Source organism: Trachypithecus francoisi, unplaced genomic scaffold, assembly GCF_009764315.1.
Source record: "Trachypithecus francoisi isolate TF-2019V2 unplaced genomic scaffold, Tfra_2.0 Lachesis_group5, whole genome shotgun sequence".
In the NCBI taxonomy this organism is placed as follows: Eukaryota; Metazoa; Chordata; class Mammalia; order Primates; family Cercopithecidae; genus Trachypithecus; species Trachypithecus francoisi.
In genome coordinates, this window is record NW_022681470.1 from 29,524,133 (window position 1) to 29,536,167 (window position 12,035).

The 12,035-nt window shown below is 38.6% G+C and overlaps 1 long non-coding RNA gene across 1 annotated transcript in view; it reads left to right on the forward strand.

Moving 5' to 3' along the window:
* LOC117075555 overlaps positions 1-12,035 on the forward strand; it is a 119,441-nt gene that overhangs the window by 76,247 nt on the left and 31,159 nt on the right. The window contains exon 3 of the long non-coding RNA XR_004434051.1: positions 4,497-4,803. This is a non-coding gene — a long non-coding RNA (uncharacterized LOC117075555). The remainder of the gene's footprint in view (positions 1-4,496; positions 4,804-12,035) is intronic.

Genomic DNA, 12,035 nt, shown 5'->3' on the forward strand with positions numbered 1-12,035 from the left:
AAATGAAAAAGACCTGTAGATATATGGCCTGGAATGGAATGAAGAGATCTTGGTCAAACACATAGATTTGGGGATCATCAATTTATAGCAAGTAGTAATATCTGGATAGCAGATGAAATCATTCAAAAAGAACATGCATAGGAAGAGGCCTAGTATAGAAGCAAGGAAAATACTAATGTTTAAAGATTGAGTGGGGAAAGCAAAATTTGGTTGAGAAGTGTTAGGAGGCAGGAGCAAAGGAAGAAGTGAGGAATCATAGGATCAAAGGGGAAAAGATATTTGAATGGAATGATCACCTACATCAAGGGATAAAGAATTTCTCAAAGACTGTTCCAAGGAATAACTCTTCCATCATTTACTCTTTGGGAAAACTGGTCAATTTAGTGAGATAAATGTGGAAATCTACATACTTCTCTTGCAGAATCCCCCAAAACATTAGCATAATAATGTCTCTGAGAAGCCTTGCTGTACAGAAATACATACATTTTAATTTCCAAATTAAAGTTTCCAGAGCTCTTTATTTGGGCACGTGTCTCCCTTTTCCCCCTACATAACAACTGTTAATAATAGTACAGGGAACTGGATCCCAAGGAATCTTGTGAAACAATGCTATCCCATAAACAATTAGGTAAACATTGAGAGAATTCCTTTGGATTTGACTATTAGGGGCCTTGTCTGAGTGGTTTCCATAGAATGGTGGGGTCTTAAGGGTGAATAAGGTGGGACGGAATTAAAACAGTAGGCATAATCTGCTCCTTCTATAAGGTTGATCTCAAAGAGGAGGAAAAAATAGGGCAGTGTCTTGGGTGGATGGTTGTGTAAGGTGATACAATTTTTTTTAATGGAAAGTATATGACTAGGTTTATAGATAGTAGAGAGATTGAGGAATAGTAGCAAGAGGAGTTCAATAATCAATAATCAATAGTAGAACAAGGTATACAAGGAGAAGGGAGAAACTAAGATCAAGAAAAGTTTCTTCCTTTTTCTGGAGCCTGGAGAAAAGGAAAGGGGAGGCTGCAGTGGTAGACATAGGGTAGGAGGTTGTGGAAGCCCATGATAGGCTTCAATTTCTTAGATAAGAACATGTGCTCAGAGTTTGTCTTTGGTGCTAGAAGAGAAGGTGCCCTCCCCTACTTTCTCCTCCACCTGAAAAAGGTCATGTATGATCTCGTTCATGTAAAAATCCTTTCCAAATGTTATGATTATTACTGTTATGGTCAGGGCATGGCATCACCTCTTTTTTGTACTCCTATATAGGCCTCATTGTTCTGACCTTCAATTATCTAGTTTCTTTCTGGTCTCTGCTTCTGGAGCAGAGATTTATTTTATGCATTTCTGTTTCCTACTACCTTTTACAGAGTGGAGTGTTATAAACATTGTGGAATGATTAGTGAGTCACAGGCAGCATCCCAATTTGTCCTCAATTGAGAATTCAATGAATTGCCTTATTTTAAATTGAAGAATCCTAGTACCACGGTGTAGCTACACAATTCAGTTCTGTACACTTTCCGTGGTAAATCTTATATAGAAATTTGTCCTGATTTTATTTCTCTACAATCAGTTTTTATGATCCATGCCCAACTCAGTTGATTTTTATCCCAGATTGCTCTACCTGGTTGTCCCAAAGTGTGTTATCTTTGTATGTAAAGCATTTATCATAGTGAAAGACATAATGCAAACTTAACAAATGGTAGTTGTTATTGTTACTATTATAATAGATTCAACAAAACCAAGGAGAGCTACATTATCAAAGTTGCAGTTTTATATTTCTCAATTATCTACATAGTCTTCTAGGTCCTGCCCTTTTTGTCCACATTTTCTTTAATATTTTTCCCTTATGAACTACTTAGTCATTTTTATCCCACTGTCTTGTTAGCACCAAGTCTCTTATTTGTATTTATTTACTTACTTAATATACATATTTATACTTTGACATTTTCCCTACCCAGTATTTATCTTATCTTTCATTTTTCTTTATTTCAGGCACTCCAAAATATCATTCTTTTATTCATTTCTCCCCCAGTCATCAGTTACCAATAAGCCTGAAAGCCATCATTGTAAAATTTCCATGTGCACAACAATGCTTATTTGTTGGGCACTTACTATGTACTACTTACTATTCCTGGTATTGAAGACACAAGCATGGTAAATTAAAAAAAAACCACCATCTATATGGAGCTCATAGTCTAATGAAATACATAGACAATGAACTAACAATTGGATAACTAATGAACTTGTAAACATTAGTTTTTTAGGTGGGTCACCAGACAGTAAAAAACTAACTTATAAGGAATGTGTGGCTTGGGCAGAAAATATTCCTGGAGGAAAGAAAGTATAGGCAAGTTGTAGCTGAAATTCCAGACTAACGAAGTGAAGGAAGATTATTAGGTAATGTAGTACAATAAATCTATCAGGATCCACAATGGAAAGACTCAAAACATGATTAACGAGGCAATGTGTGGATGATGGTGGGTAGTTGTTAGATTTATGACCATTTTGGTTAATTCCATCACTATTGCTTGAAAGTAGCCTTACTTAAGAGTTGTTGCTGATAACCCACTAGGGATCAGAACTTGTTTTGTTGGGGTGTCAGGAGCAGTGTAAGGCATTTGTAAAAAATAGTTTGTGATTTGGATCTTTTGTTTACATTTGTAAACAGATAGGCATTTGCCATTGTGCAGATGAAGGCAGCTCACTCCCTAATGGATTACAGAACCTCACCCTATTTCAGTAGAAAACGTCTATTGGGAAAATTATTAGTTCAATTATGAAGATGCTGAGTTTTTGGTGTTTATGGAATCTTCAGTAAGAAATAGCTACTCAGCACTCTGATATGTAGAACAAGAGTTTCACGGGGGATTGGGAGTTTCGGCAGGGAAATCTCCGTTGGAGAAAGAATATTTGGTATTGTCTTACCCAATGGGACTGAATGAGAGTGCCCAAAAAGGTGTACTGCATTTTACAATGTTTAGAGTAGATTCCAGGTAGGGAAAGAAGTGACAGTAGAAAGGGCTAACTGAAAGTTGAGAGGGTCATTGGATGACAGATCTGGTTAAGATAAAGAGTTGGCATAAGGAGAGTGAGTGAGAGAAATTGAAGAGTGAAAAGTAAAAGTGTGTATTCAGAGAGTGGGGTGACTGAATTTAATCTTTTAAATCTGGAACTATTCTAGGTAAAACAGTTTTGGGCATGTCTGGGGGTGACTGAAAGTGAGGAAAAGTCCTGTGGAAAGGACTGTTAGGGAGGGCACAAGAGTGGAATTACAGAGCAGTGACCATAATGAAGGTACAAAAAAGATTAAGACAGGGAGGGGCTTAGGTGTCAGAAGACAAGTAAAGATACCAGAAATGTGAGGCATGGTGAGCTATGGAATTGAGAAGACAATTGGCCCCAACTTTCCCCTGGATAGATGACTGTGGCAAGAGGCACTTAGGTTCATCTAGAGCCAGTCATAGCCTGGACAGAATATTGGTTGTTGAGGGTGTGGCAATGCAGATCTCTGTGGGTCTTCATTGCATTGGTTCTGGGGTCAAACTTGCTGGTGTTAGACTTTGTACTAGGACTGCTGCATGGACTCCAGGAGTTGTACACAGTACAATTTAATTGAATCCATATTAGCTGTTACCCTTGAGGCCCTTCAAGTGTGTCATCCCATGGGGATTTTTATAAGCTCAGATTGGGGTTGAGGAGCAGAGCTATATAAGTTTCTGGATGCCCTATGGGGTGGATGGAGGTAAGGAGCTGAAAATGGAGAATGAGAACTATTTGCATCATGCATTGAGTTGGAGGATTGAGCAGAGAGGGAATCAATACCAGGGATGAAGTCAGAGCCAGGTGAGGGATCAGAAGTCACTTCTAAAATTACTAAAACAAGGAGATAAAATTAGAGGATTAGAAGATCACATGTACCTCAGATATAAGATAGAATGGCTAGATATGGAGTGGGTAAAAACAAGGTATAGTTATTAGGGTGAAAGTAAAGAGGGGGTCTGGTTATATGGTATATAGTATATAGTTGATTTGGTATTAGCAGTATGTCTTCTTTTTTTGCAGAAAGTATACAATAAAAAAGCAAAACAAAACATGGCTACATTGGACAGTTAACTCTTGGCAGCTTGTAACCATTAAGATGATCTTGAACAGTCTCTTTTGTGTATGGCACTCTGTTTTCTCATCTGTAAAAATTAAGCTATTGGCTCGGGTGATCTCTGAAGTTTCCAGTAGCTCTGTGATTCTATATCATTTATTTTGTCTTATTCAGGTCCCAACTATCCTCCAGCAACCCCTAGGATTCCCTCTAGGGCCCCAAATTACACTGAAGAGGTCCACTGCTCTCAGACAAGGCCAGCTCCATTTTCTTCCTAACATTTTGCGTTGAAGTAACTGCAGAGATTTGGGGAGAAATAATACATATCCTTCTGGAAAGTGAATGACCTAATCTCTCTTGAACAGAATGTGGCTGTGTTGTTTATGTTTTGTTTTATTTTTGTTACCAGGCAATCAAGATGGAGCCTATTGGAGTGATATGTGCCAGCTGGGATTTGTGCCTCCTTACACTGGCAGAGAGAAGAGTGTGAAGCCTGCCTGGAGAAGTGGAGGCTGAAAAGAAGGCAAAGAGTGAAAACAGAGAAACGAGGTGGAAGTGGGGGAGAAAAACACGGATAAGAGAATGCCATGGTGGTGCTGAGAAGGAAACAAGAGACTTTTTTTGCTTGTGAAGGGCAGAAGATGGCAGAATCCAGTGATGCAGGGGCATCTGGCTCCAGAAATAATAGGTCACTTGGCAGCCACTCCTTCAAAACGGTGAGCTTCATGAGCATTCTTATTTATTTTATGTGAATATTGCATATCCAGCAGATGTGTTCCACCACAAATTCTTGGTGGGAGTCAACCTAATCAAAGTGAAGGAATAGTCTTTGAGAGAAGGGCATTACTTATGTGACAGTTATCTGCTTTTATTTGAGAAGTAAGGTGGGAGGATTTGGATTACATATGGCCAGTGCATTCTTTGTTTCTCTTTTGAAATGTGAGAGTTGACTCGGACTGTGCAAACTATTTTCTTCTCATTTCTTTATTACCACATATTTAACGTGTGTCAACAAGCTGACTCTTAATTGGCTGGCTCAAGTACAGAGACAGGATCCTATAGGAAGGGGGAGCAAAGCCATAAGCAAACTTAAACATTTCTTAATACCATTATGGCTCTCAATGGCCATCTTATATTAATGGCTATTTCTCTACATCACACACACACACGCGCGCGCACACACACACTCACCCCTCGCGTTCAGCACTTTGTATTATAAAGTGGCAAAAACCACAATTACTTTTGCACCAACCTACTAGTAACTCACTACATGTAAGAAGATTGTGGAGATGCAAACTTCTCTTCCCTTTGCCTTACTGGCTTCTTTCTAATAAGCTGAATTTGGGTGTGAGGGTAGTCAGAGTGAGGCAAAGTTACTCTAATTTTCCATTTGAAGGATATCTCTATTTGAAAGAAGATAATTCAAATGCTGTCTTTACCCATGTAGCAGCAAATAATTTTTACTGTTACTTTTATGGACTTCAGAGGGGCTACACAATCTCTCACAAGTCCTTGCTGACCATGATTTTTAAAGGAATGTTATTTTGTAAGTGAAGCAACTGTGATTTTCAAAGGAATGTTATTTTGGAAGTGAAGCAACTGAGAAGTGACTATAATCTTCAGGGGTAGAGGATCAGAAAAGATGTGAGGTTGGCATAATAGCCTTGGGAAGATAAAATAAGCCAATGAAGAGCTTATAGTTTTAGAGCTGAACTCAAGTTGGATCTTTTATCTGATAACATTTTAAATATTCAGTGTTATTCTCTATCATTTCAAATAGCCAGAAGATAATTTTGTTTTCATAAGGAAGTGATTAAAAAAGGAATAATTTAGGGAAAAATTTACAAGGCATGATTCTCAGTGAGGGTTGGCTACTTGACAGTTATCAAAGTAGGCTTCAGGAAGCTTAACTGTCATGTATCCATCAAAGAGTGAGAGGAATTAATGAATTCTACATGAATTCAGTATGTTCTACAAACATAGGAAGATCTAAATTTCATGTTATACTAATATTTTTTCACTTAAGAATTGTTACCAGTTACCTCATGATTGGTACACTGGGTTAAGATTTAAAAGATCTGAAATTGGGAGGAAGAAAGAAAGAGAGTGATGTATCTGGAACCATGACAAAGAAAGTTTTTAAACAATTGCTTATTTATCCTTAATTCACCGTAATAACCATTACTGTTCTCAAATCTAAAAAAAAAAAAATCACTTCTGCCATTTTACTTCCTCTTCTACCTTTTTTCTTCCTTTTCTTGTACTCATATGTAAAATATTTCTGTGACAACTTGAGTAGTCATCTGCTTATGCCATTCTGGACAGACACAAAGAGATGGTGTCCCCATGTGTGGGAATTAGTCCCAGTGCAGCGGGAATGAAATTAAACTACAATCTCAAGTCCTCAGAAGAAATCCCTGAAGAGTTCAGCACCTGGTTAAAATCCATGTGTGCATATTCAGGCCTGACCATAGGCAACTACAATGGCTTTACCTGGCAGGCCTTGTGGGGAAAGCTGCCTTCCCCACACTAGACTTTACAGCCAGTGCACTGCAGCCTCAGGAGAGAGTGGCAGTCAAGGACTCAGGTCCTCCAGCCAATCATGCTCTTTCACATATTTACCTTCCTAACCCAGGAACCTTCATTCCAAGGTCTCTGACACCTCTGACAGAGGTGTTCTTCAGGTTCCTCTGCTGAAGGCGTCTTATGCAGGAGGAGGGTAAAACCTTGAAGACACTTCCACATTCTGACTCAATACTCAGGATTCTTCCCGCTGCTAGCCCTTCTCCTCTTCCTTCCCTAGCACTCCTCTTCTCATGTCTGTGATGATCCATCTGACTCTTAGTTGGTGTGCCTTTCTGTTGGGAAAAATGGAACGGGGGAATCAGTGCCTCCACCAGTTTTAGCCTCTTCCTTATGCCATTGCAGCATGTGATTAAAAGCTGAATCCTGTCATTTTTGACTAGTTGGTTTAATAGGCTGCTCTGATACCTGGCCACTCAGCTCTCTGTCTCTGTCTCTGTCTCTGTCTTTCTCTCTCTCTCTCTCTCTCTCAGCTGAGTTCCTGACAGTCCCAGCTTTGCCTCTTTCTGGTTGTGTGACCTTAGCCGAATCATTTAATGTTTCTGAGCTTCATTTTATCATATGTAAATTTAGTACAATAATACTCGATTAATTTCTTATGAAGATTATATGAGGTGCTTGTGAAAAATACCTTACCTGGTACATTGCGACTCAGTTCTTAATCAGAAACAGAAACAGAAACAGAAACAGAAACAGAAACAGAAACAGTGGGTCACTAACCTAGGGTCCTCTAGGGAGAACTTGCACTTACGTATTTTCCTGCAATGCCTTCAATTACATCATATGGCAAAGCCCTTTTATGTGTAAATGTTAGCGTCTGTTTACTTTCTTTGTTACCATTTTCTGGTTAATTCTGGAAGGAAAAATTTTTTGTCTTCTTGTCAGTATTTTTCTCTTATTTTGATGCTTTTTGTCAGATATGTTTTCCCCTAAGAGCTGACATTTATGTTGTATGGTGCATATGTTAATGTGACAATGAGATATTGCAGTAAGATTACAGCTCCACAAGGGGTACATAAATGACAGTCTCCAAACAGAAACCAGCGTAGCTGCCAAAAAGGAAAGCTTCAAGATTCTCAGCTTCATTTTCAGTTATGTCATTAGAATAAACACGTTCTCTAATGGCAGAAGGAACTTCAGATAAGGATCTATACGTGATATAGGATATCACTCAGCTACTCACAGACCTAAACAAGGCAACGTTTCCCAAGATTATAATGTATCTGTGAAAGGTAGTAGAAATGACTAAATTTATTGCCCCATATCATCCTTTATGATCTCATATGTCAGGGAAAAGCCCAACGTCGGAAACCCAGATTGTGCTCATGTCGTCAGGCAGAAGCTCGAGCATGAGCTCACAGGTATCTAGAAAACTTTGCCCAAACTGGGACAGAGCAGGCTACTTTCCTTTCAGCCAAACTTTGTAAAGAGGCTCTTTGCTAAGTTTATTGTTAGATTTACTCCATTTTGAGTTTATTTTCAAGTGGTATTGCACTTGAGGTTGGCGCTAAGTTGCCCTTAATTCTCTGATCTTGATGTTGGCTTGCCTCACCATATGAAGACTGAGTCTAAGAAGAGGGAGATCTCAGTCCATGGGTCAGAAAACTGACTATTTCCATCACATGTGAGACATTTAGGTTCTGAGGGAAGAAGTGAACCTTTTCTAGTTCTGGCAAAGTTTTGTTTAGACCAATGAGCTCATGCTAGAGTCTTTCGTGACAAATATGAGCACCATCTGGATTCCTGACATTAGCCTTGTTCCTCATCTCTGAGATCAACCATCAAAATAAGCAAGTGCTATCCAGAAGTGTTTGTGTGTGTTGGGGAACGGGGAGTAGGATTCCGGACACACATTACATATGGTTTCTCAGCCCCAGTTGTCCACACTGATAACCCACTTGTTAATATATTCCTTATCGGCTTTTCTCTTTTCCTTGTTTCATTTTTCCCACTTTCCCACTTGTGTTTCTTAGATCACCTCTCAAAATAAACTGCTTGTACCCAACTGCTTGTTTCAGTGTCTGCTTTTGGGTAACTCTAATACAGAACCATTTTAAAAAAAATCCTTGAAGGATGAAAATCTAACACACAAATGTGTTGATACTACATGTACAATCCAGATTTTGGTAAGATGAAAAATAATAAATAAGCCAAAAACCAAATAAACAGATTCTACATGGTTGTCAAAACAGATGTACATATGCACACACACATGCACACACATGCATACACACACATCTCCCACTCAGATTGGTCTAAACAAGTGGAAGATAACTTGAGTAAAAGCAAATAACTTGATGAGACACAAAGTCAGAAAACAGAAAATTTTCTTCATATCATAAACAAACTGCAGGTTACAAATTAGAAGTTGTGGACCACAGTCAAGAATGACCACAGTCAAAAAAGAAATAAAATGCACTGGAGTCTGGGGGGATTTACTACAACCAGGATTTAATGTGACCGGAATGAGCTAACACAACTAGAGTTGTATAGTGACATACCATGCATAATGGTATGTATAATGACATAATGTATGTGCTTTGTAAACTGTAAGCTGAAATTCATACTCAAGGTATTATTTTCAATAGATTACCTAAAGGAATGTCTGCAAATGACGTGGATGACTGTGAAGGAAAAATACTGCATTAAGATTTTTATTTTAGTTTTTCTGAACTTTTTGACATTTGAGAAATCAATTTCTCTCTGTGTGTGTTTCCCTGCCCTAACCCATAAAATCAATATGAACTCAAATTTGAAAATGGATATGAAAAGACTGAAAAATATAAAATTATGTGCAAATGTTAGAGTTTTTTATTTAAAAAGACGTGGGATATGATAGTTGATGTTTACTCCTCTCAACTTCTTTTGGGCCTTAAGGATGTGGTGTGTATCCCAAGCATTACCAAACCCAGAATTCTCTGAGAGACAAAGGGTACACATACCTTAGTTTATTCATTCACTTATAATTCTTGTACAATTAAATGTCTTTTTTGAAGAGGCTGATGTCAGATTCCCTTTTCTTATGGTAAGCCCCAAACACAAGCATTTTTCCATCTCAGGATCGCTTAACAAACCAATAGCTTGTACTCCTGAAAATCTGACAAGGTTCTGAGTTAGCCCAAGTACTCTGAGGAAGGGGTACTCTTGATGGCATCTATTTCTTCTAGATTCTTCTAGGAGATCTTTGATTGTGGATTCCTATAATATGCCCAGAATTGTGAAATATATAATGGACTATGCAACAGAATTATGAAGGAGTTTCTTCCTTCAAGGAGCTCATAGTCTAGCCTGGAAAGTAGGGAGCAAAAGTACATCTATGCAATTCATAGAAACAAACAAAAGTCAGTAGTAATTTTTCTACTTATTGAGAATCGTTTATAGGCATAATGTAGGTGTTTTGGAGGAAAAATAATCCAATGTGTCTTTGAATATGACATAATAGTAATTCTGTCAATTCTGGGGGCCAGAACTGTTCATACTATTCAGTGGTATCCTTTCACATTATTTTACCAATCATCTGGTAGAGTGAGAGGTGAATGTCACAGATAATTCCCCTTCTTCCTTCTTCTTTTTCCTCCACACCCCAGTGAAGAAAAACCCCTTCTATCTCTAAAATTCTCATGAAAAACCAGCAAAACAGTCCAGTGATATTGCTAAGATTAGTAACCCAACCCCTGCTTGACTGGTACATTTCTAAACCACATATGTCAAGGTCAATTTTGCATATAGGTCAGTGTGTGGTTTCCTGCACTGTGGCCGTTCCGGGGAGAGAAAGCAGGACTGTTTTCTCGTGAAGAAACGTGCTCACTGAAGAAAACACTGGGTAAAGATGATGGGATGAGAAAACACAGGAAAACCTGAAGGTCATCTTATTCATACGAAAATCCTCCCATTTGGTCACTGTCCCTCCCAGGCTGTGGCTCTTGTTCTGAGTGAGCTGTTCCTTTTCTAGATGAACAGGCTCCAGGCCAGAGAAAGGATGGTGTGACAAAGTGGGGTAAGTGAGGAGACAGCAGTCATCCTGTGTGGGCTGAATGCCCATTTCCTAGTGGTTCTTATATTAATAGGGTCAAGGATTGCTGCTAAGATACCCTTAAGGACTGAGGGAGCAGGAAAGAGATCTTCAAGGGATATCTTCATGGGCTGGTAGAGGAATTTTGGAGAGGAAGGCAGGAGATAAGGCCATGGTGACTGCTAAGGGGAGGATTGTTGATTGTCAGTCCCTGTGTGGTAGACCTTGGAAATGGTGTAGGGGTATTCTTTTATTGGAATATTATACCCCTTAGTCAATTTAAGAGAAGGGCTGATTTTAAAGAAAGAAACTGGTATTTTTTTTTATACTACTTTGTGCTCAGAAGAAAACTTTGATGATATTCTATTAGGTAATCTCTCCCACACCGAAGCAGTATAAGGTAATGGTTAAACGTCTGGAGTCTTGAGCTAAATGGTATGATTTAATAATTTGTTTCCACCACTTACTAGCTTTGCAACCTTGGGAAATTTACTTAAACTCTCTGTGCCTCAGTTTCCTCATAAGTATAATGGAAATAATAAAAAAATCTATCTCACAAAGTATTGCAAACATTAAGTGAGTTAAAAGATGCAAAATGTTTGACACATGGTAAGCACTCAATAGTTGTTTCCCATGGAAATTATGTGCAAACTGACCCCTAGCCCAGGCTGCATAGCCTAGCAATGCAACACATGGATTTTGCACTTAGACTGGATCTAGGGTCAGCCCACTTGTCCCTCTTGCTGGCTATGTGATCTAGGTCAAGTTATTTATTTTTATTTTGTTTTGAATTTTCCCAGCCTCTGGTAACCATCCTTCTACTTTCTATCTCCATAAGTTCAATTGCTTCAATTTTTAGCTGCCACAAATAAGTGAGAACATGTGATGTTTGTCTTTCTATGCCTGGCTTATTTCACTTAGTATAATGAGCCGCAGTTCCATCCATGTTGTTGCAAATGATAGGATCTCATCCTTTTTTTTTTTTTTTTATGGCTAAATAGTACTATGTTGTGCATAAGTACCACATTTTAATCCATTCATCTGTTGATGGATACTTAGGTTGCTTCCAAAATTTTGCCTATTGTGGACAGTGCTGCAACAAACATGGGAATGCAGATATCTTTTCAGTATACTGACTTCCTTTCTTTTGGATATATACCCAGCAGTGGGATTGTTGGATCATATGGTAGTTCTATTTTTAGTTTTTAAGGAACTTCTAAACTGTTCTCCATAGTGGTTGTACTAATTTACATTCCCACCAACAGTATAGGAAGGTTCCCTTTTCTCCACGTCTTCATCAGCATTTGTGATTGCCTGTCTGGTGGATATAAGACATTTTAACTGGGGTGCGAT